Raw genomic sequence first — 23,056 nt, 5'->3', positions numbered from 1 at the left:
CCCGTTCTTAAAAACATTAGGAACACCCCTCACACGCAGCTACTAGGCATAGTATCCAGGATATCAAAAATACCCTTTAACTTGCCACAGATAGGGCTGGGGGATGAGCAGTGTGTTAAAATATGCTTACAATGATATCAGACCATCAGCAAAGCAGGATTATTCCATATCAGGCTGTCCTCCAGTGGTTGGTCCAGCCTTATCTGGAAAATCACACACCAATGGTTAGAGGGATGGGGCACATGACTTTTGAGGAGAGGCTGAGGGAACTGGGCTTATTTAGTCTAGTGAAGAGAAGACTGAGGGGGGATTTAAATAGCAGGTTTCAACTCCCTAAAGGGTGGCTCTGAAAAGGTTGGAGCTAGACTGTTCTCAGTGACGGCAGATGACAAAACAAGGAGCAATGGTCTCATGTTGCAGCAAGGGAAGTTTAGGTTAGATACTAGGAAGAATTTTCTCACTAGGAAGGTGGTAAAACACTGGAGCAGGTTACCCAGAGAGGTTGCAGAAGCTCCGCCTTGGAGGCTTTTAAGACCAGCTGGACAAAGCTTTGGCTGGGATGATCTAGTTGGACTTGTCCTGCCTTGAGCAAGGTGTTGCACTAGATGACCTCCTGAGGTCCCTTCCAACCCTCATTTTCTATGATTCTGTGCCCCATTTTCACCAGAAAGGCTAGTCACTAGCACAGCCCACTGAACAGGGAATGTCTTGGCATTATTTCACCCTAAATGTACTTTTGCTCCTTTTGATTGCACTGCAGGGGAGTTTGCTAGCAAAGCTCTGTTTGGAGAGAGGTGCAGGAAGAGAGAAGCAGCAGATTAAGAGACCCAGAGAAATGGCTGGAAGATGTCACAATGCCAGAGCTACTGCCACTGCCAGCTTTTCCTCTACTTGCACCTCTGAGTTATCTGTCCAGCCAGGACCACTCACCATTGAGGCTGCCACCCAGGTCCTGGTTTGGTACTGTGGAGACCGCAGCTTTCAGGTTCCTTTTGGTGACAGCCAGGTGGGAAAGTGCCTGTGATGTGAAAGTGCTTCCTGGAGGCAAGAGAGCAACAGGAGGAAGTAGTAAGGCTCCAAAGCATCCTCTGTCAGGAGGAGTTCATTGATTCAATGCTGGAGGAGACCACTAGGACTGCAGAGGACAGACTGCCAAATCCAGCATAAGAGAAGGAAGAAGTTGGAAGCTTGTGACCTCTGGCAGCAAGCACAATTCTTCAGCTCCACCTGCAGCGGTTTACCTGGAGAACAGATATGCAGCCCTAGGAAGAGAGAAGGAGGAGCACGTTCCATTGGTAGAAGGGACCAGATCAGGCACCCTCAAGGTTGGGAAGATTGAGACCACTGCCATCAAGAAGTGATGGGTGGTGGTGGTCAGAGACTCCCTTTTGTGGGGCCCAGAGGCATCCATGTGATGACCTGACCTTTTGTCTCAAGAAATCCGTCGCTTGCCCAGAGCCTGGATCTGAGATGTGACAGAACGATTACCAAGACTCATCTCGCCCTCTGAGTACTACCCCATGCTGCTCATCTATGATACTGCCAGGGGTGGCCCTAAGCAAATCAAAAGTGACTACAGGGGGAGTAGATTGGGTTTAGACTAGGGAGAGTAGGTTTAGACTGGACATTAGAAAAATTGTCTTCACGGTCAGTGTTGCCAGGATCTGGAATGGGCTTCCAAGGGAGGTGGTGCTCGCCTCATCCTTGGGGGTCTTCAAGAGGAGACTGGACAGGCACCTGGCTGGGATCACATGACCCCAGGTTTGGTGACCCTTTTCTTGCCTGCCAGGGGCTGGGGGTCAGACTAGATGGCCCATTGAGGTCTCTTTCAACCCTAGAATCTATGAATCTATGAATCTACAGGGCTCCAGGTGTAAGCGTGGAGGGCACAGGGGCACAGGGGTGTTCTCCTCGATCCTTCCTGTCAAGGGGAAGGGCCTGGGTCGATACAGATGCATCCTGCACATCAGCGCATGGCTGTAGAGATGGCGTCACCAACAGAGCTTTGGCTTCTTCAACCTTGGGATGTTGTTCCAAGAAGAATTGTTAGGAAGAGATGGGATCCACCTCACAAAGAGGGAAGAGCATCTTTACAGACAGGCTCACTAACCTTGTGAGGAAGGCTTCAAAATAGGATTGCTGGGTGATAAGGACCAAGACTTGGTGTGTGATCTAGATGTGCACTTCTACCAGGAGATGGCAGGGACAGATGGGTGTACAAGGTGTAGGATAGTCCAGTACCAGGGTGATAAGCCTGGAATGGGAACACCCAGATCAGAACGTGATGCAAACCCATGGTACAGGACGACTTAAGATATTCTAATATGTAATTTGTTTTGACTACTGTATAAAAGGAGAAGTGGAAATTACGGGAACTTGGTGTTAGCCTAGGGGAGCCCATGTGGTGTACCAATACCCTGTCACGAGCATACATAAATTAACACCTTGTTTGTCAGATCACAACTGTGTAGATAATAAGCCAGGATGAGCCACTGGCACCAGACCGAGCCTGTGGTCATTATTTAAGACAAGATTGGTGTTGGGATCTACTGGCTGCAAATTCTTGCTGGCACTGAAGTCCCGGAGACTTCAATACTGACACCACATCAATTAAGCGCAACAAGGACAGCAATGACAGGTGCCACCCTGCCCTGGTTCTAATAATGTGATCAGCAGGAGAGGATGGAAATGGAAACATCCATGAGCATTACAGCCAATACCTTACTCATATACATGCTGGTTCTTACCACTCCCAAGTTGCTGGCAGATTCAGACATTTCCCTACACTACAACAGGTTTGTCAGTTCAGTTTGGTAGCACCAGTGTCTGTGCTGGAGTTCACACAAGCAACGTAATAAGTAGTTTCCCAAATGCTATCAGCTTTGCCAACAAATGAAGTGTTATGCTGATATAACTGTCCCTGGATTGGGGCTTTTGTTGTGAAATAGCTATTCTGGAATAAGATTCTTTGATACCAGCTGAATTTCAGACACAGGAAGAGACTGTTTTACTAAGACCAGTTGAAGCAGGACAGATACCGTGCCTAGACAAGGCTTTGCATTCTTTTCATGGTTGGAAGATTTTATTCACAACCTTAAAGATTCAAACTTTTATCTCCTTTTCTTTTCTTTTAAAAAAAGCTTGGATCTGAGAGGAGAGTTTCTGCAGCTGTAGAACTGTGCTATAAATGGGGACCTTGAGCAACAGAAACTTTTCTTGCTGCTTGTCAGACAAAACTGTATCTGAGAAATAATTTTCCATTCAAATTGGCTTCTCTCATCTTCATGGCTCCCAGCCACCAGCATTTACTCTGTATGAGGGAATTTAAGCAGGTGCTTTTCAAGCTTCTTCATCACTCACCCAAGCCTCTGTGGTGTTCCTAAGTCTGCCACTGTCACTGGGATCGGGCCAGTCGGGGCATTTCACTACGGTCTGTTGGCAAAGTCCTGTGGAGATGAGGCTGCTCGTGAGCTGGAGCCAGAGATTAATTCTGGAAATGCAAGAGGTGCTTCCTCTTCCACAGCAGTCCCTCAACACAGAAATGGTCTCATGGAGAAAAAGTCTTATGGGTAAGGCGTCATCCATACAGGAGGCACAACCAGAAATATTCTCAACTCACTCAAGCTCACATAAATGCATTTGTCCCAAGCCTGTGTTCTGCTTACACTGTCACACTAAGTCTTCTGCTAATATCGATCCTTAACACTGTTGTGAACCCTGTGATGGAGATGAGGTTGGACCCCCCAGCCCTGGGCTGCCTTTGCCCAGCTCCTAGTGGTGTTTTACAGTATGGCAGCTGCTGGGTCAGAACTGGGAATTCTGGTTGACTGGGAATAGCAGACTCCTCCTATTTCTCTTTCCAACTTTGCTCCCTCCTTCAAGGCCCTACCCTCACCCCAGCCATTGAAGAGATGTGGCTGAGGAGAGCACCTTATGCTGCTCAGTCATGCCAGTCTTGGGCTGACCAGAGGTTTGGGCTACAGTCAATAAAGCTAGGCCAGTTTATGCCAGCTGAGAATCTGGCCCATCACAAGAGTTAGCTCCTCCAGTTCCGCCCATGATTTTATAAGTTTAGTGGCTAACATCAGTTGCCCCTGTCTTACCCTGTGATACCATTGGTTTGAAAGAACAAGGCAGAAGTGGTCTTTTTAATTCACTCAATTCTAGCCATACTTTAGATTCCACAAGTGGGGAGAAGTTCATCACTCCTGGTGACCCATCACGGAGCCATGGGCAATGAGTAGGGGGTGCATGGGGGGCATGTGCCCCCCCTGATTTCTGTGCCAAAGGTGGGGTGTGGTGCTGCAACCCAGCCAGAGCCAGCACCCGGTAGCAGCAGGGATGGTAACAGCAGCACAGAGTTGTGCCCCCCGACTGTCAACACTTAACGCATCGTCTATGCACAGAGCTATGCCAAGCACAACCAGAGCAGGCAAGGAGAATGAGGCCAAGACACCTGGAATAAGCAAGAACAGGGACAAAATACTTCAGAGAGGGAAAACTAGAAGAGCCTTTGGGACGAGTGGATTTTGCTTCAATACCAGACCTGTTGCCAAGCTGATGTTTAAGTGCAGCATGTGACAGGACTGACTCTGCAGATACACAGTTTTAAGGATGACACAATGGCAAAGAGTCTGCTAGCAGAGGCAGAACTTGGCTTCCTGCCCCAAAATGTATACAATATCAAGGATTTTCCCTCACAGCTTTCCCTGCTTTATGCTGTCTTACCATGTCCTACAGGCTGGGGGTAGAATCTGAACACTGGCCCACCAATTGTTCTGGCTCCCAAAGTCATGAGACCTGCAGCCTTCCTTTTCCCCCTACCCGCCTTACAAATATACAGAGGAAGGTGAAGCCCCTCTCTCTAACTGCTTTCCACTTGGAAGGAGCAGCGGGGAAAGAAATTAGAGAATCAGTAAGTTGTACAGCAGGGAGTAAAGAGACCAGGAAGAGGATATGAGGGGATGGTACAGGTACCTAGGTCCTTCTGTGCATGCACCCCATCCTACTATAGCTGAGACTGGAAAAGCAATACACGGCTTCCTTTAAGCTGCCGTCCTTCCCAGAGATCCTGCAGCATGCCTGTGCGCCAGGCAGCTATGGGGGCCACTGAAGCAGCTACTCTCCTTTGCTCCTCATAGCAGGAGTGGGTAAAAAAAAAAGGGTGGGGCATTGAGAAACACGTTGCCCACTCTCCCACAGGATCAATGGGTGATGTGGGCTTTGCCCAGCGAAGCAGGTTTGCTGCACCAGGACGCCTTGAGGCACAGTTGGGTCATTTCAGTTGAGGATGTGTTTCTATCCCAGGTTGCTATAAGCCAGTTTTAGCTCCTCGCCTGCCTGTCCCACTCCCATGGAGGGAAGGGAACGTGTGTCCACACGCACCCAAAGATACTCTGAGGCCAGGAGAGGTGCACCTCCATCTACCAAATCTGAATGTGCCCTTGGGAATGAGGCTATTTATTTCCAAATGAGTGTGTCCATGTGGTGCCTGGAAGCAATGCCATGAATCCTGCCTTGCTTGCCCCACTCAGCATGTGCCATACCCCAGAAGAAGCGGTCCAGCCAGAGGTAGAGCAGCCCCAAGCATGTAATCCCATGCTGCTCCGCTTCCTGGCAGGGCTGCTCTAGGCTGGCTATCCTGCCTCATTTCTCCAACCTGCTGAATGCTGAGGGCAGGACATGCATCTCGGCCATGGTGACAACACCGACGTAGCTGCAGTGACAGATCCAGAGCGCCCCTCTCAGAAAGCCAGTAGGGCCACTCTGCACTCATCAGTGGAGCAGCCCCTGCTCATGCCAGTCTGAATGGCCTCTCCTGGCCTGGATTAGTCTGCTTGCAAATCCCAAGGCGTTTCCTTAACACAATAACCCTACAACCTGTTCTGAAGGGGCCAACGGGGAAGAGGAGAATGGGTGCATTTCTTCAGCAGTTTGCTGGATAGGGAGTGTGCCGTGTTTCAGAGGGAGGAATTGATCTGAAGTCATAAAGCACCGACTGACTTTGCTTTATCCAAGTCCTCTTGCAGCTAAATTGAAACACTTCCAAAAAGAAAAGGTTACTTAATGTTGGCTGATGAAAGGAATGTAGAGCATACTTCAGACAATTAAGGATACACTAAATGCAGAGAAAGGCAATCATCAGCTTTGCAAAGAGAAAACTTTGAACCAGTAGACAGAGCATAGCAGTGAACTTTCAAAGAGCTAAACAAAATCCCCACAAAAAGTTTTCCAAAAGAATTAAAAATGAAGATAAGTTTTCCAAGCCATTGAAGCTACAGCAAATCCCCACACTTTAGAGCAGGTGACAGCCCAATCCAGAGCCGGAGCAGAGCCACAATCCACTACATGTACACCCCTGGGGCAGCAGATCACAGCTCTTCCCCAGCTCTGGCCCACACTGTCACCACCGCAAGATCTCCCCGCTGCGTGCCCTGCCAGCATTGCTCAGGCTGGTCTCCACGGGGACGCTAGCCCCATGCTGTCACATCCCCGCCACTCCTGGGGTCTCCATGGAAACCAACTGGAGTGATGCAGGCAGGGGCTGCTGGGAAATGGCGTCTGCCACAGGCCCAATTCAGCCCGTGGCCCGGACTTTTCCCACCCCTGCTCTAGAGCAGAGTTCTCCTATAGGGGACAGAGAGGTGGGAGACAGTAGTGACTAACATTTTGCACAAGCACATCACACACAAAAAAAAAAAAAAAAAAAATCACCCCAAAAACAGGTTCTATACTAAACAGGAAGAGGAAAATACACAACGGATTTCAAGGGGGAAAAATAATTGGGCCAAATTCTAAAATGCCTGGGGTAGAAGTTGAGTACTGCTTCGAGGAAGCAGCTTTCAAGCCATATAATCATATTCTAGTAAACACAAAGTTGGAACTACAAAGACTCTTCCAGAAATACTCCCCAATCCATCATTTCGGGACATCGTTTAGAGCCGCCAGTTTAATTCACTGCAGAAACCAGTAAAAGGTGTCAGAGTTCGTTGCAATTCTTCTTTACTTCAAATGCTGAAGAAGTCTCCTCAGAAGGGAAGTCTTAGCTCTTTCTTTAGTATAGCCCACCCATTTGCACCTCCTTCTTCTCTGAATTCTGCCTACATCTTGGCTGTTCCTTAGCTGGCTCAAGTTGCCTACATAGTGTATGTGATACATGCTCTGTGCATGCTGCTTGTTGCATATACTACAATCACACCAACTGCTGGAAGTGTGGGAACCAGAAAAAAATAATTGGGCCAAACCACAGTTGATCCAGAATAAAATAAGGCATGTCAGCCAATGCCGGCCAGCCCTATGAATTCCATCCCCAGTAGAACAGACTCAGAGGATGTAAAAGTGAGCAGTTTTGCAAGAAACAAGTTACTGTAGTCAGCTGTACTGTCTCTTGCATTGGCCTTCTGGAGAATGGCAGGATGTTTTCACAACCAAACTGAGCATGCTCAATGGGTGAGCTTGGCACCAGGAAGAAAAAGAAATTGTCCCCCTGCCAAAAGTTGCAATTAATTAGTATTTCACTCAAGAGGAGCTGTTTTCAGTTAAATACGATCCAATGTTTATAAAAACCACATGATTCAGGGACTAAAACCAGCCTACCTACTGGTTAGGACAACACATCCATGCTGGGCTTTTAGCTCCATGGATTAGAGGAGAGGCAAGACCTTTTAGCCCCATGGATCAGACAATGGAAGCTGGGGACAGGCCCTTGGAGGATTATTTAACAATGGCTCGCATTTGTAGGGAACAAATTAGGAAGGCTAAGGCGGTGACTGAAGTTAGATGAGCAATGGGAATCAAGGACAACAAAAAATCCTTCTTTAGGTATGTAGGGAACAAGAGGAAAGCAAGTGGGAGTGTAGGTCCACTGCTTAACAACTCGGGACAGCTGGTTACTGACACTCTGGAGAAAACCGAACTCCTGAATGACTACTTTGCCTTGGTATTTCACCAGGCCATGGGGAAAATCATGCTGGATAGGGTGCAGAATGAGCAGGGCAGAAATGACTCCCTCCCTACTGTTGCCATAGAACTGGTGTGTGATCAATTAAAGACATTAGACATATAAGTCAGCAGGACTGGATGAACTCTATCCGAGAGTGCTGAAGGAGCTGGCCGACATCATCGTGGAGCCCCTGGTGAAACTTTCCAAAACTCATGGCAATCTGAAGAAGTCCCTGAGGACTGGAAGAGGGCCAATGTTGTGCCCATCTTCAAGAAAGGGAGGAGGGAGGACCAGGTAACTATAGGCCAATTAGCCTAACTTTTATCCCAGGGAAAATCCTGGAAAAATTCATTAAGGAGTCTATGTGCGATAGGCTTGCAGAAGGTAGGATTTTGAACGACAGCCAGCATGGCTTTGTTGTAGGCAGGTCTTGTCTTACCAACCTCATCTCCTTCTATGATCAGGTAACTCACCACCTGGATAATGGAGAAGTGGTGGATATTTCATAGATTTCATAGACATCAGGGCTGGAAGGGACCTCGGGAGATCATCTAGTCCAGCCCCCTGCCCAAAGGGCAGGAAGTCAGCTGGGGTCATAGGATCCCAGCAAGATAAGCATCCAATTTACTCTTGAAGGTATTGTATACCTTGACTTCCAAAAAGCCTTTGATCTGGTATCCCATGATGTTCTCCTGAGAAAACTGAAGATAGTGGGCTTAACTGTGAGACAGTTAAGTGGATATGAAGCTGGCTCCAGGGTAGGACCCAGAGAGTCCTAATGAATGGATCTGTGTCATCTTGGTGAGAAGTGGGCAGCAGTGTCCCGCAGGGGTTATCCTTGGTCCTGTACTTTTCAACATCTTCATCAATGATTTGGATGAGGGGGGTGAAGAGCTCACTGGCCAACTTTGCAGATGACACCAAGTTATGGGGAAGCATGGTCACACTTGAAGACAGGCTACAAATACTGGCAGATCTAGACAGGCTAGCAAGTTGGGCGAGTCAGAACCAGATGACATTCAACATTGAAAAATGTAAAGTGCTGCACCTGGGAATGAACAATCCTTTGCACACCTTCAGGCTTGGCAACACCAACCTGACCAGCACTACAAATGAAAAAGACCTGGAGTTATAATAGAGCACAGCATGAATATGAGCTGGCAGTGCGACTGTTGTCAGCAGGGCAAATATTGACTCTGGCATGCATCAATTGATGCATCTTCAGCAAGAGCAAGGAGGTGATTCTTCCACTCTATTCAGCACTGGTGAGACCCTAACTGGAGTACTGCATCCAGTTCTGGGTGCCATACTTTATAACAAGGATATGGTAAAACTTGAGAGAGTCCAGAAAAGACACCAGTTTGATTAGAGGCTTGAACGGCAAGCCATACGAGGAAAGGCTGAGGGACCTGGGACACTTCAGCCTAAAAAAGATAAGGCTGAGAGGGAACTTGGTAGCAGCTTACCGCTATATCAGTGAAGTACATCAGCAGCTTGGTAAACAACTGTTTACCAGGGTGCCCTTGGGAAGAACCGGGAGTGATGGCCACGAACTCCTGGAAGACCGTTTCAGGCTCAAACTTAGGAAAAACTTCTTCATAGTTAGGGTGTCCACACTGTGAAATAAGCTCCCTCCAGAGGTGGTGCAATTGCCTACCCTACAAATCTTCAAGAGGGGACTGGATAGTCATCTTGCTGGAGTCACCTGATCCCACCTGTCATTTTCTGCCTCATGCAGGGGGCTAGACCCGATAATCTTCTGAGGTCCCTTCCAGCCTTACAATCTATGAATCTATGGGGCAGTCTATGGGTTGGATTAGACCTCATACATCAGGATCAGGCCCCAAGACCCCACACCTCCTCCACCTGGCCCCACCCTGCTAAATTCTTGGCTTCAGTAAATGAATGAGCATGAATGCAGACAAGCATTACAAAGAAACTTGCCCTAAGAGACTGGCCCGTGCAAAGCAGTCATTTACTTTGTGGCTACAAAGTATTAAATAGAACATCTGGGCTTATTTTTATTACTACTTTGAGCATTTCAGTGAACACAGTCCTAGTTTTGATATATCACTATCAGCAGAAACACTTACTGGACTCCTCTGTCTGACCCAATCCAGGAATCTTCACAGGAGACATGACATTTCATCGAAGGCTTTTCACGCGGATCACAGTCTGCCTAGACTTTGCTCTCATGGCTCGACAGTGCTGATGCTTGTTAAAGGTCCCCATTAAACTGTCCCTTTCTCCCCTGGGTTATTTCACTGCTGTAAAGTAATTGTTCTTTCTAGAGGCAAAACTTTCTTAAAGCGAGAATCTACTTTGTGCCACTGCACTTTTGTTATAGTGGCTTCCAGAGGGCTAAGCACACCTCCACATATTACATTTATGCAGTGATTATGGTTAATGTGTTCATCACAGCATAAACAGCAAGGGCTCTAACATGTTCACCCAATAAAATGGTGAACCAGGCATAAAAATGTTCCACATATAATGTAGAACATTTTCATGGCTGTTTTGTATGTGCCGTAAATTGAACACGTGACACATCAAAACATCAGGGCTCTGGGAAGCTGTTGCCTGACAATCAACTAGTTTCTGGAATCAGCCTTGGACAGCCCTTGTGTGCAGCTTGCATGCCAACAATATTGATAGCACCAGCCTTGGGTGGCTCTAGTTCTCCAGCTGGGCCCAAGGCCACCATGGAGGGTGGGGGAGGGGGTGCAGAAATCAGATGCTCCTGGTCAGAGAAGGCTGGAACTGAAGGGCTTTCCCTGCTGGGGACTTTAAACCTCCCTGCCTGTAAATTTTGGCAGGGCTGTGGGATGCAGGGATCAAAGGCTTTGTTTCAAGGGATTAGCAGTAGGATTCAAAGGATTTCCCCCAGTGAAACTTTAAACCCCATGCTCCTTAGTTAAAAGATAAGCCATTGAGGGGGACTGATAAGCTCAGATATGTAACTATGGATGGCTTCTTTCATGAATAGAAACTATTCCTTTATATAACAGGAGTACGTAAAGCAAAGATGAAAATCATTTGTGTACAGGAGCTGTCTTTTGATTGAAGATATAAACTAGGTCTCACACAAACTACAGAAGGACACATTGAAAGAGAGCCTGAGGCCTATGTTTTTATAAATACATGTGCAAATGTGTTTTGATATTTAAATACTTGTTTTCGCTCTCAGCTATAATACCCACACATAAATGTAACTGAATAAATGTAACTGAATAAAAGCACAGGTATCTTTGTGCATGGACTGTAGATGTATTCATAAGAAAGACCCTTAAAAGTTATCTGATCCTAAGTATCTACCTAACCTGTCACATCACTAAGGGAATGGGGATAGCATAGTACATTATGAAGGAAAAATTGCCTATTAAAGTTGCTCTGAAAAAGGGCTGGTTAAAATGAATGTCAGCATAAGATACTGTATTATGTTCTAGACTACAAATAACTCAAAGTTTGAGAATTTTAGGATCCAGGGGTCTGATTTTGAACCAATTCTAGCTAAAACAAGCAGATGAAGATAAATCTGACTTCATTGCCTCTGTGAAGTAAGCTCTGAAGAGAAGCCTCTGCTTGATCTCAATAGTTTCATAGTTTGTAGGGTCGGGAGGGACCTGAGTAGATCACCTAGTCCGACCCCCTGCCATGGCAGGAAAGAGTACTGGGGTCAAACAACCCCAGCAAGGTGTTCATCTAACCTCCTCTTAAACACCCCCAGGGTAGGAGCCAGCACCACTTCTCTTGGAAGTTGGTTCCAGACCCTAGCCGCCCTGACCGTGAAGTAGCGCCTCCTGATATCTAGCCTAAACCTCCCCTCTGCCAGCTTGTGACCGTTATTCCTAGTCACTCCTGGCGGTGCTCGGGGGAACAGCGACGTCCCCAATGCCTGCTGGTCCCCCCTGACTAGTTTATAACAGGCCACAAGATCCCCCCTCAGCCTTCTCTTTTGCAGGCTGAACAGGTTCAGGTCCCATAGCCTCTCCTCATAGGGCCTGCCCTGCTGCCCCCGATCATGCAAGCGGCCCTCCTCTGGACCCTCTCCATGCTGTCCACATCCCTCCTGAAGTGCGGTGCCCAGAACTGGACGCAGTACTCCAGCTGCGGCCTGACCAATGCCGCATAGAGGGGGAGGATCACCTCTATGGACCTGCTCGAGATGCATCTGTGGATGCATGACAAGGTGCGGTTGGCCTTCCTGACTGCATATCCACACTGCCGGCCCATGTTCATCCTGGAGTCAATGACGACTTCAAGATCCTTTTCCGCCTGTGTGCTGACAAGAGGGGAGTTCCCCAACCTGTAGGTATGGTGCCAGTTGTGCCTCCCCAGGTGAATCACTTTGTGCTTGTCTGTGCTGAATCCCATCCTGTTCTCGTCCGCCCACCCCTGTAACCTGTCTAGGTCCGACTGTAGCCTGTTGCTTCCTTCTAGTGTGCCCATGTCCCCCCACATCTTAGTGTCATCAGTAAATTTGAACAGGGTGCTATTTACCCCCTCGTCCAAATCACTGATGAAGATGTTGAACGGTGCAGGCCCGAGGACCGAGCCCTGGGGGACCCCACTGCCCACGTCCTTCCAGGTTGAGAAGGACCCATCCACTACCACCCTCTGGGTGTGCCCACCAGCCAGTTGGTGACCCATTTGACTGTGTGGGTGTCTACACCACAGCCCCCCAGTTTCTTAATGAGAACAGGGTGAGAGACAGTATCGAAAGCCTTCCGGAAGTCCAGGAAGACGATGTCCACTGCTACCCCCGCATCTAATGATCTGGTGATCTGATCGTAAAAGGCCACCAGGTTGGTCTGACAGGACCTGCCACTGATGAACCCGTGTTGGTTTCCCCTACGCATGCAGTCCCCTGCTGGCCCCTCGTGGATGTGTGCCAGCATAAGTTTCTCGAACAGCTTGCCTAGGATCAAGGTAAGACTAACTGGCCTATAGTTTCCCGGGTCCTCCTTCTTCCCCTTTTTGAAGATGGGAACCACGCTGGCCCTCTTCCAGTCCTCCAGCACCACACCAGAGCACCATGAGTGCTTGTAAAGCCGTGCCAGGGGACTTGCAATGACTTCGGCCAATTCCTTTAGTACTCTAGGGTGGAGATCATTCAGACCAGCTGACTTGAATATGTCCAGTCCCTCCAGAAGTTCCCTAACTAGTTCCTCACTAACCCTTGGCCCAGGTGTGCTCCCTTGGGGCCCAAGGGGGACCCAGAAGGGAGGTGGCTGTTCTGGTCCCTACTTAGGAAGATGGAGGCAAAGAAATTGTTAAACATGTTAGCTTTGCCATCTGGTGTGATGACCAAATTTCCCAACGCGTCCTGCAGGGGCCCCTAGTAATAATACTAGTAAACAAGGAAAGCCCTGTATAAACCATTTGGCAAAGGGCTTTCATCTGATAAAAGGAAAACCAGAAACATGAATGTTAATTTCCAGTTAAGAATTCTGAATTTAAAGCTTGATCCAATAAAGTGAATTCAAACACTCCCATTTGCAGTGCTATAATGGGCTTTGAACCTGGTACTTGGTATCTCCTCTCCTCTCTTTGTAAGAGGCATGCTGACAGACACAAATTAGCACAGGGCTGATCTACTGAAAGCCAGGACAGTAAAGGGTTAGACAGAAGCGCAACTCCCAGGTCTAACTCATGGTCTTTCACAGGAAGGGCTACGAATTAGACTGATCCACCCGACCCAATACACACTAGCTTTTGGGTCGGGAAGGTGGGAGATCGAGCTTCAATTTGGAGCCCATCTGGGAAGAGAGGCTGTGACTCTGCAGCCTCTTCCCCTAGCTCTGCCCCCTCTCCCAGGTCCCGTGCTGACTCCGGATGGAAGGAAAACAAGACAGGGGAGGGAGGCCTGTTCTGGGGTTTCTCCAGCCTGCGCTGGAGTGGGGAGAGGGGGTGGATTGGAGCTCCCCACCTCGGCAGGGAGCTCCAATCCACCTGCCCCACCCTCCAGCGCAGGCTGGGCAACCCCCAGAATGAGCTCCCTCTGCTCCCTTCCCCACTTCCCGTTCTGAAAACAGCAGCGGGAACAGTGCTGGACTGCATCAGCTGAGCCCTGCTCCCAGCAAGCACAGACAGAAGTTACTGAGGTCACTCTGTTTTGGAGCACCTTCACATGGACCCTTATGTAATGAGGGTTCAGTCTGTTCCAGGATCAGGCCCTCTTAAACCACTCTACAGCTGTGAACTTCTGTTTGGTCACAACTGTAGAGTGCTTTCAGGGGCCAGATTGGACAAACATTGTCAGTTCTGTCTGCACCTTAAAAAGAGCATCTCTAGTGAATCCAGTAGAAAGCCAGAAGACTACGCTCACCAGTGGCTAGGAAGATGGTATGCTGTGATCACTGCTCTTCATGCTTCCTCATATTGCTTCACTGTTTCCTTGAAATTCTCTCTTCCTTCCCCTCCAGGCTAGTTTGTTGTAACCTCTGACTGCCTCATGTCTTGAATTCGAAGTGTGAGCTCCTTGAGGCAAGTGATTCAATCCAGCCCTGCCCTGGGGGTGTGACTGCACCCGCTCTAGCAATAATACCTTCTTAAACAGAAGCAGGAGGACTCTGCTTACATGGTACCATTTTGTCATGCACAACTTCATGGAGTGCAAGTCTGAGACTTGGCCCTGGGCTTGCCCTTCCCAAAGCAAGCCAGTTTTGTTTAAATAGATGATTCTGGCCCAACCTCGCAACTGTGTTCCCCTGGGAAGTGCTGAGTACTCTTATCTGCTATTGAAGTCAGAGGTACCTGAGGGCAGCCACTTCTAGAAGATCAGAGGGGCAGAATGTGACAGGAGTGTATCCTGGCAGTTAATAAATATCTAATTTGTAACAGAGCAGCCTAGAAATCAAGAGGGTCAAAACTGGGATTAGGATTCTGCATATTGGATTATACAATAATCTGTAATAGGGGAGCAAACCAAAGGGAAAATCATACATACATCACACCATGAGGTGATTATTTTATTTCGGAGAGAAGCTATTTTTTCTTTCCTAATAGCTTGCAATACTCCTGACTGCCCCACATGCTTTCTGTGACAAAGAGAAGAACTGTCAGTCTGGCATAGTGGAAATTTAAATTCATGAGAGAGTAGAGCAGAGGAAACACCCAGCCATCGGGCCTCTAGTTAAAGGCACGCTGACTTTCCAGCCACATGTCCTAGCGTCCCCTCCTGGAGCAGCCAAGCAAACAAATTTCCCAAACTCTTTCCTCTCCCTTGTTCTGACACATGCAGGAGCCTGAACAATGTTCACTCCTGTTATAACCGCCTGCTCAGACATAAACACTAACACACAGGCACACAAATGAGACTGTGCCAAGGCAACTGCCCTTCACGATGATGACAGTGAAAGCCTGAAAGCACTGATTAAAAATAGATCAAACCCAGAAGGACTTGGCAAGCTTGAGGAAGCATCATACTGTCTAAAATGAAGACTTTGGACTCTGATGGAAAGTGCTTACTAAGCAATTTGGTACACATTTCTGGTGACTTTCAGTAAAACAAATGCTACTGGCAAGAAAGAGAGGCACAAATTGATTTTTAGGTCTGATTAAGGTGAACTGCAGTAAAATGGGCTTGGAAACAAAAAACACTCAGAGTCTGATAATTACCACCTTATCATTTCTGCTTGCAAGGGCATTCTCCACAATAGGAGTGAAATCCTGGCTGCATTAAGGATAGGGCCAAAACACTCTCTGCTATCAGTATGATCAGAAATTTTAAGCATATGGTGCATAAATAAACTTTGCTCAGCTCGAAGTCAAGGGGGCCTTGTCAAGGCCCCTTCACACGTGCCTTGGTGGAGAGTAGAACGCAGCCCACTGACCGTCAATGGGTTGATTGCAATGTTGATTTCAATGTGCCACAATCTCTGTTGCCACAAGGTGGCAGTGCTTCAAAACGTTACTGTTAGGAGCAGTAGTTCATTTTTATTTACCTATTATCAGAAATAATTTGTGCTATTGCAGTATGACATGCAGAAGGACACCACAGACTTAAAGACTTGTGCAGAGAACAAACATATCCCTTAATACCCCAGCAGATTATTAGGAGCACAAGAATTTTTAAAATTCAGTTCCCCGCCACTTACATAACTGACCTTGCCTTCATGTGGGTGGCCTGTTGGAGCAGGCGATCTCTTTAAGTCTCTTCCAGCCCTAGATCTCTCTGATTCAGGCCTGGCGTTCAGCTCCAAGGAGGATGGTGGGTGTATAAATACATAGATTGATTGAGAAGAAAACAAAACCAATTAAGTCAGTTTCAATTTCAGAGATTCTTCGGGGGAGGAGACTGAACACTGCAGTAGGGCATTCATTTAAAAAAACCAAGTATTTTCATTGTATTTTTCATTGCAGACTCATTTCCATTGTAACTGTCTATAACAAGGTTGGGGTCCCATGGGTGACTGTGATGCCCCTTGGTGCCTCTGCAACCATGCCCCACTCTGCCACTAGGGTGCCTTCTCATCTCGCCCGCCATGCCTTGATGGTATGACAATTAATATGGAATAGGGGGGTTGCCAATGGGCCTTTGCATGGCCCCAGTTCCACTGAAGCCCAGCTAGGGCTTCTTAGCAACCTACTGGTCCTCAGGCCTCTCACTGGGTCTCTATAGTCAACTGTGCCTGGCAGGGCACCCAAAGCCTTAAGGGTTAATTGCATGGCTCCAAATCCTCCCCTACACCATGCCCCATGCCTCACAGATATTACTATAATGTTGTTCCCACTGTTACGGCTTCAACCTCCTCTGCCTCCGCCCCTTTAATCTGGCTAGGCCTTCTAGCCTAGGCCCACTGTGTCAGACCTGGCCCCAGGGTGACTGTACTGTTTTTGAGTGTTGAGCCCCTGGCCTCTATCTTGGCCCCTGTGTGACTGCACTCCTTTTCAGCGCCAGGTCCCTGGCCCCTGTCTTGCTGTGCCATTGCACTCTGCCCCTCTCTGGGCTCAAGAATAGCTCGGGCCTTGAGCCTGCCCCTGGCATGGCTCAAGGCAGTTGTGTGCTACTTGGGCACCACCAGTTTAAACACAATGTAAACATAAGCCCCCAGGCTATAGCATAACATAAAGGGATAACAGCCCACCGTCCCTTTAAGAGAGAGTGCAAACTTTCACTCCCTAGTACAACCTGCCTCAGCCTGGGCTCCCGGGGCGCTCCCTGAGCCTCACTGTTCCTGCAGGCAACAAAGCAGTCAGTGTAGCATCCCCAGGTGGCTTTCCTGGGCAGGAGGAGCTCCTTCCTCTGCAGCTGCCAGGGCGAGATTCCCTGGCCAGCCCCATTCTTGGGCTTATATGCTCCCACGGCCCTTCCTACCTCTGATCAGCTGACCACCTGCAGGTGCCTGCTAATTGCTCCATTAGCCTATTGCCCTGGGGACCTGCAGCTGCTGGGTCCTGCCTAGCCTGCAGTGCTCCCTGGCTGAGCTGCTTTTATCTTAAAGTAACAGGGAGCCCCAGGCTCTCTGTTATACCCTCCCTCTAAAATTAATGAAACCTGACAGACAGCAGAGAAAGTCCTCACTAGAAATGTAACAAGTAGCAGTAAACAATCTGCAACCGTCCCAGACAGTGTCTCGGTAAGAGGGAATGCAGAAGCAGCAGCAGAGCTGCCAGCCAGATTAAATCACACTCTAAGCCAGTGGTTCTCAACCTATATAGGCTGCAGGCCCCTCCGTAATTTCTCTGAATTTAGTGGCACTCTGCGGAGTCCCTCCTTTTCCCTGTGCAAGGGAGGTACGCCCAACTTCATCCCTCCACCAAGTTTGCCGTGATGCACTAAGTCCAGGGACCCCTGGTTGAGAATCCCGGTTCAGGCTGCTCCTGGTTTTGCAGGGTTCAGCTGAGACACTTGAAAGGGACCTGCTTTACCAGAGGTGCTGAGCTCTAGCTCTCTGAAGATCAGGGCCCATGTCTTCAAGCAGGGATGGTCCTGCCTAAATCATTGCCTTCCTGCCCAACAGGCTCCATCTCTCTTTCCCCCTTGCTCACTCTCCAGCAGATCCCAGCCTCAGTTTGAGCTGCATTTCTTAAATTAAATCATACATAGAAGCAGGCAGGAGCAGCAGATTAGACAGGAGTTTTTTCTGGAGCTGCCTTGTGCCCTAGGTGCTCCTGCCCTTTTGGAGTCCTTAGTCCCTTCCTGGGCTTTGACTGGTGAAAGGGGAGGCTGCTTTTCTGCCAGGTCCTGCTGTGTGGGGGGAAACCCTTTACTGCTGTCCAGATGATGGGTGTTTTCCCCTGTGCTTGGTGCTAGTCAGGGCAGTCCCCTTCAGTGCCGATTCCTCTCCCCATGACCCATGCCTGGGAATCAGCCTCTCCAGATCACCAAGAGGCTGTGGCTTCCCCTGCAAGGACCCACTTGTCTCCTCCAGCTGCCTGCTTTCCTGAATATCCTGTTCCAAAGAGCCAGCTGGATCCAGGGACCAGGCACTTGGGAGTAGGGGAAAGCCAGAGCCACTGCTCCACAAACAGGTGTCCCACTCCCCCTACTAAAGCAGGAATATTTGAGTAGAACGGGTCCATGGCTCTTTGGAGAGCCACACTGCCCACAAGGGTGCACAGGCCCTGTGGCGTACAACCTTCCCAGTCCAGCCTCACCCCACCCCTGGAAAGAGGTACACAGGACGGTTTCACCTGCCTGAGGTGTCTGTGGTCCCACGAGATGCCATGCGGCATCAGACTGGGAAGGCTTGTCGCAGGACCAGGGACTCTTGCCTGCTTTAGGATTATTGAAGAACCCTAGCATAGGCAGAAGCGGGCACTGTGTTGCAGTGCTTCCTGGTCATGCCATGTAACCCCCAAAAGGGTTTTGCAACACCCTGGGGTGTCACAGGACCCCAGCTGAGAACCACTGTTCTAAGCAAGTAGTTCATTTGTAGTCACCGAGCCCCTAAACTCTATGAGAGGAAAACCCTGGTCAGAACGTGCCAGGGCTTGCCATATTTTCTCATACAATGCATCCCAGGATACAGGATGCACCTTGTTTTTGAAAGGCAGAATGAGGGGGAAAAAGCTTTTTCCAGAGTTCTGGCTGCGTACTAGGGGGAGAACCTAGTCTTCAGGTGACTCACCGTCCCTTTCTTGCTTAAGTACAGGTGACTCCCTAGCTGCTGCTAAAGACTTATCTGCATGGGTGAATCTATGATTTTGAAAAAAGCTAAAGGATCTGTGTTGAAAAGATAACGAGTCTGAGCTAAAGAGTCTTTGAAATAGGGGGAGATACTAGGAGCAGCTAGCAGACAACAACATTGCCCTAAGAAAGGTTAGCTTGTTTAGCGGGACATCAAGATGATTAAAAAGGAGAGATGATAGTTAACACCTCTGGAGTGGGGAACAAAGAGCCATTAAGTTAACTCTCCCTAAGCAGCTATCTAAATCAATGCCACCGCTGCTACACTGTGGAGCAGGAATCAAACGAGGGTGCTTCTAGCTCAGGCAAAAAATCAGCTTCCCCACTTAATACATGAACCCCAGTTCAGGAGTGCAGGTGCTGATTTTTTGGGGGAAAGGTGCAAGAAAATAGTTCTCTTACAGTGAGGTGCCTCCACTCCCCGGAGTGCCTAGCAAGAGTAGGCAAAACACCTGCCTGTTGAGTGGGGAGCTCCCTAGAGTTGACCAATAGGAAATGCTAAAGATATATGGTATAATAGCTTAGTGCACTCACCCAAGGAATAAGACTTAGGGTCTTCTTCAGCCTGGATTCAAATCTCATGACATTTCCCAGGAGAGCGCCCTAGGGACCAGACAATACATTGGGTAGGCTAGGAGAGGTATCCACCTCCCCTTGAAGGAAGGCTAATGTACTGCCAAGGACCCCAAGATTATAGGGATGAGTACAGAGCAAGCAAGAGGGAATGAGAGTCCGTAACCTAGTGCAGTGGTTCTCGACCTTTTTTTTTTTACCAGGATCCATTTGTAAATGTTGATGTCCAGTCCTGACCCAGAAAATAGTTTAAATAGAAGACAGCTCCTTGGCCCCTCACTCCCAGGCCCCAGCTATGCAGTGTGGGGCAGGGAGTGGATGTGGGGCAGAGAGTGGGTGTTTGTGGGGCAGGAGGGCCCCAACAGCCCCTTGCAGGCTGGAACTCTGCCAGCCTGCAAGGGAAAACCCACAGTTCCCCACTTCTTTCTCCTGCAAAGGAGAATCCATTTTTAAAGTTTGTTGATCCATTTTAAAAGTTTATTCGTGACCCTTTCATATATTCTTGCGACCCACTTTTGGCTTGTGACCCACAGATTGAGAAACTCTGACCTAGTGGTTTGGGCCCATGGATGAAGGAAAAGCTCCGCGTTTCAGTCCCTGCCCCCGGGTTTTTTATGAATTTTGTGTTACACGGGCTGCATCTACATGAGATGCTGACTGCGCAGTAGCCTGATACTACTATGCAATAGCGTCACATGGCAACAACCGTGATGCAACACTACTACGCAGCAGTATTCAGCTACTGTGCAGTAGCGTCACGAAAAAGTCATTTGTCGGTGCTACTGCACAGTAACTCAGGTTACTGTGCAATCATTTAGTTCTTGTTTATACATGTACTAAAAGACTGTATAGTCAGTGTTTCATGGAGCCACAGCCGCAGTCGTTGGTTAGAACAGAACCATAGTCCTGATAGACATCCTGACCTAGCAGGCGTAGGATACTTACATTAACAGGATGGGTCACTCCATGCATAGGGTGAGCACAAGTCTAATAGTTGCCATACGCACATCTTCTAAGAAGGCCTAACGATGCATATACCTCATGCCATCCCTAGTCATAGGAAGGACTCTGCGTCTGGTGCTGAGGTACTGTTGCACTTGTAAGGACATATGTAACAAGAGACACAGCTACCAATGGCAGCACAAGTAAACCCACCATGAGCTGAAGACCACCAGCATCCAGGTCTATGCAGAGAAATAAAGGGCAATTACAGAAGCTGTATCTAACAGGACCAAATGCCCTGGTGGTTTAACAGACACTTCTGGAGTTAACATGCTCTGTGATAAGAGATACGCTATTCTAATATACACAGCATCAGGGAATACCAATCTGTCTCCTATCCGCGTTCCCAAGGGTTTTTTGTGTATCAGTGGCTCAGAGGGAACCCAGCCCTGCTCAGGTCTTCTGCTAGAAGCAAACAGTGTAACATCGCCCTGGCCAAGATCTATCACAGAGCACAAGCCGGTAGGAACCAGCATTACAGGATTTGCCTCAGTTTGCCCAGCTGAAAAATTGTTTAAGACGGTCCTGAAAATAGGATGCTATGCCATGTGGAGCTTTTGGGAAATGAAATCCCATGACCTGGGTGAGCAGGTTGTAGGAGCCACGCACATGCATTATATAAGAGCAGTTGCTAAAAAGAAAACAAACCAAACCAGAAGGTGCTAAACCCAGCCATTACCTCCTATCGAAGGGCTTACTCAGATGGCACTTACTGCTTCTCTAAACTTTTAGGTTAGATTTAAAATTGCCACCCCCTGGTGACATATTTATCTGGATTTGTGTGACACACAGTATTCATATTATACGTTTTATAATGGAGCCACTGGTTAGCTTTCTAATTTTGCCCATGCATCTTCCTCTGACTTTTCTAAGAGAATTGGCCCATTGGCAACAGCCTCACACTCTTTGAAGCCTTGGCAGAGACTCCCGGGCCTAAACTAACTGACCAATGGGCAAGGTAACAGTCCCCCCAAACATTTTCTAAGCACTTGGTTCCCCAAAAAAGGAGAGTGAATACGAAAATTAGAATGCGGTCGGGTTCTTCACTTTGGCATCACTGCTGAGAGAGGAATATTTGCAGGCTGTAAACATTTTTGTTGAAAGCTGCAAGTCTCTTGGAGAACGTAAAGATTTGTGCAGTGTACCTTTTGCCAATGCTGCCTAAAATGATGAAAAATTGATTCTCCTGAACACTGTTTGTGTTAAAGGGAACTGGCTGGTAGCAAACCCAGAATATTACCTGTCTTGTAATTGCTCCTTCCTGGGTAGAGAATGCCCTTGGGAGTCTAAATCGTTGGCTGGGAAGCTCCTTTCTCTCCTCCTACACATTGCAGAGCGGGCAGGGAGGGGGTGGGAATCAAGCTGCAAGGAGGACTTCAGTGGACTGCGGCAAGATAATCTGTCTAGCTCATCTGTTGGAGCATCTCTGACCCTCCTGAGTGCCTGCCTTGGGAGCTGAGCCAGCAGGATGCTATGTCTCCCCTCTGCATGGGGTTAGGTGTGGGGCATTGCAGAGGTCAAACATATCCTGCCCTCCCACACAGCCACCTCATCTCTTTGCCCCATATGCTCACAGTTCCTAGGCCACAAGGAGAATTTGGCCAAAGAGAAACATATAATTACCTTTATAATAATAATAATTACACATTATTATTAAATCTGCTTTCTGCTCCGATTTGCAGCAAACACATAGCTAACAGGTTGCAGAGGCCCCCTTCCGGAGTCATAGGGCACTAAGACAGGCAAAGTGAGGGGAAGCAGGGACAGCATGGCTACCTACTGCGCTTTGCTACCACAGTCAGTTGGAGAGGCCAGGGCAGCACAGGGATAGAAACCCTCCTGACAGCTGGACGTAGCCCAGAAGCCAGTTCACTGAGGACTGTTAGACCCAGCTATGCCCTTGCACGACATGCCCGCCACACCCTCTGAAGCTCATCAGGAGGTGGAAGGCAGAAGAACAACAACTGTTTGTGCAGGGTCTGTGTTCCCCCAGATACGCACTGGGACAGCCTGAACGAAGTAGCAATCCAATGCGGACCCCAGTCTAGCTAGGTCCTTACACTGCAATATCAAAGCGCCTGCCAGGTGGGCACTAAGCATGCTGCCTAACACCTGTCACGTGTGCTTTGTTCACTCCATGGGAGAGAATTACCTGCAGTAAGGTGTCTTGTTTGCACAGGGTGCTTTTGTTTAATCCCCAGAACGGCACAGGGATTCTCACTGGTGAGTATGGCATTCCCAGCTCTTCTGGAGATAGCAGCATCTGCCACTCAACGTGGTAGTGAGAGGAGTGTTGGCTTGGTCCCTGTCCCCTGTGGTACGAGTATGCCACAGACACCAACAGGAGCAAGTTGGAACATGGCAGTGAGAGAGAGAAGTAAAACAAGTCCTAGTGGAGTACAAGC

General features: G+C 48.5%; 1 long non-coding RNA gene across 2 annotated transcripts in view; it reads right to left on the bottom strand.

The window, feature by feature from the left end:
- LOC149870017 (uncharacterized) overlaps nt 1–23,056 on the bottom strand; it is a 124,652-nt gene that overhangs the window by 94,029 nt on the left and 7,567 nt on the right. For both annotated transcript variants that reach the window (XR_016440671.1, XR_016440672.1), the window contains exon 2: nt 16,051–16,140. This is a non-coding gene — a long non-coding RNA (uncharacterized LOC149870017). The remainder of the gene's footprint in view (nt 1–16,050; nt 16,141–23,056) is intronic.

The sequence above is a fragment of the Crocodylus siamensis genome, chromosome 2 (assembly GCF_052110815.1).
Source record: "Crocodylus siamensis isolate JL-2025a chromosome 2, ASM5211081v1, whole genome shotgun sequence".
NCBI classification, from domain to species: domain Eukaryota; kingdom Metazoa; phylum Chordata; order Crocodylia; family Crocodylidae; genus Crocodylus; species Crocodylus siamensis.
The sequence above is the reverse complement of the archived record's forward strand: the minus strand, read 5'-3'. Positions and strand labels throughout refer to the sequence as shown.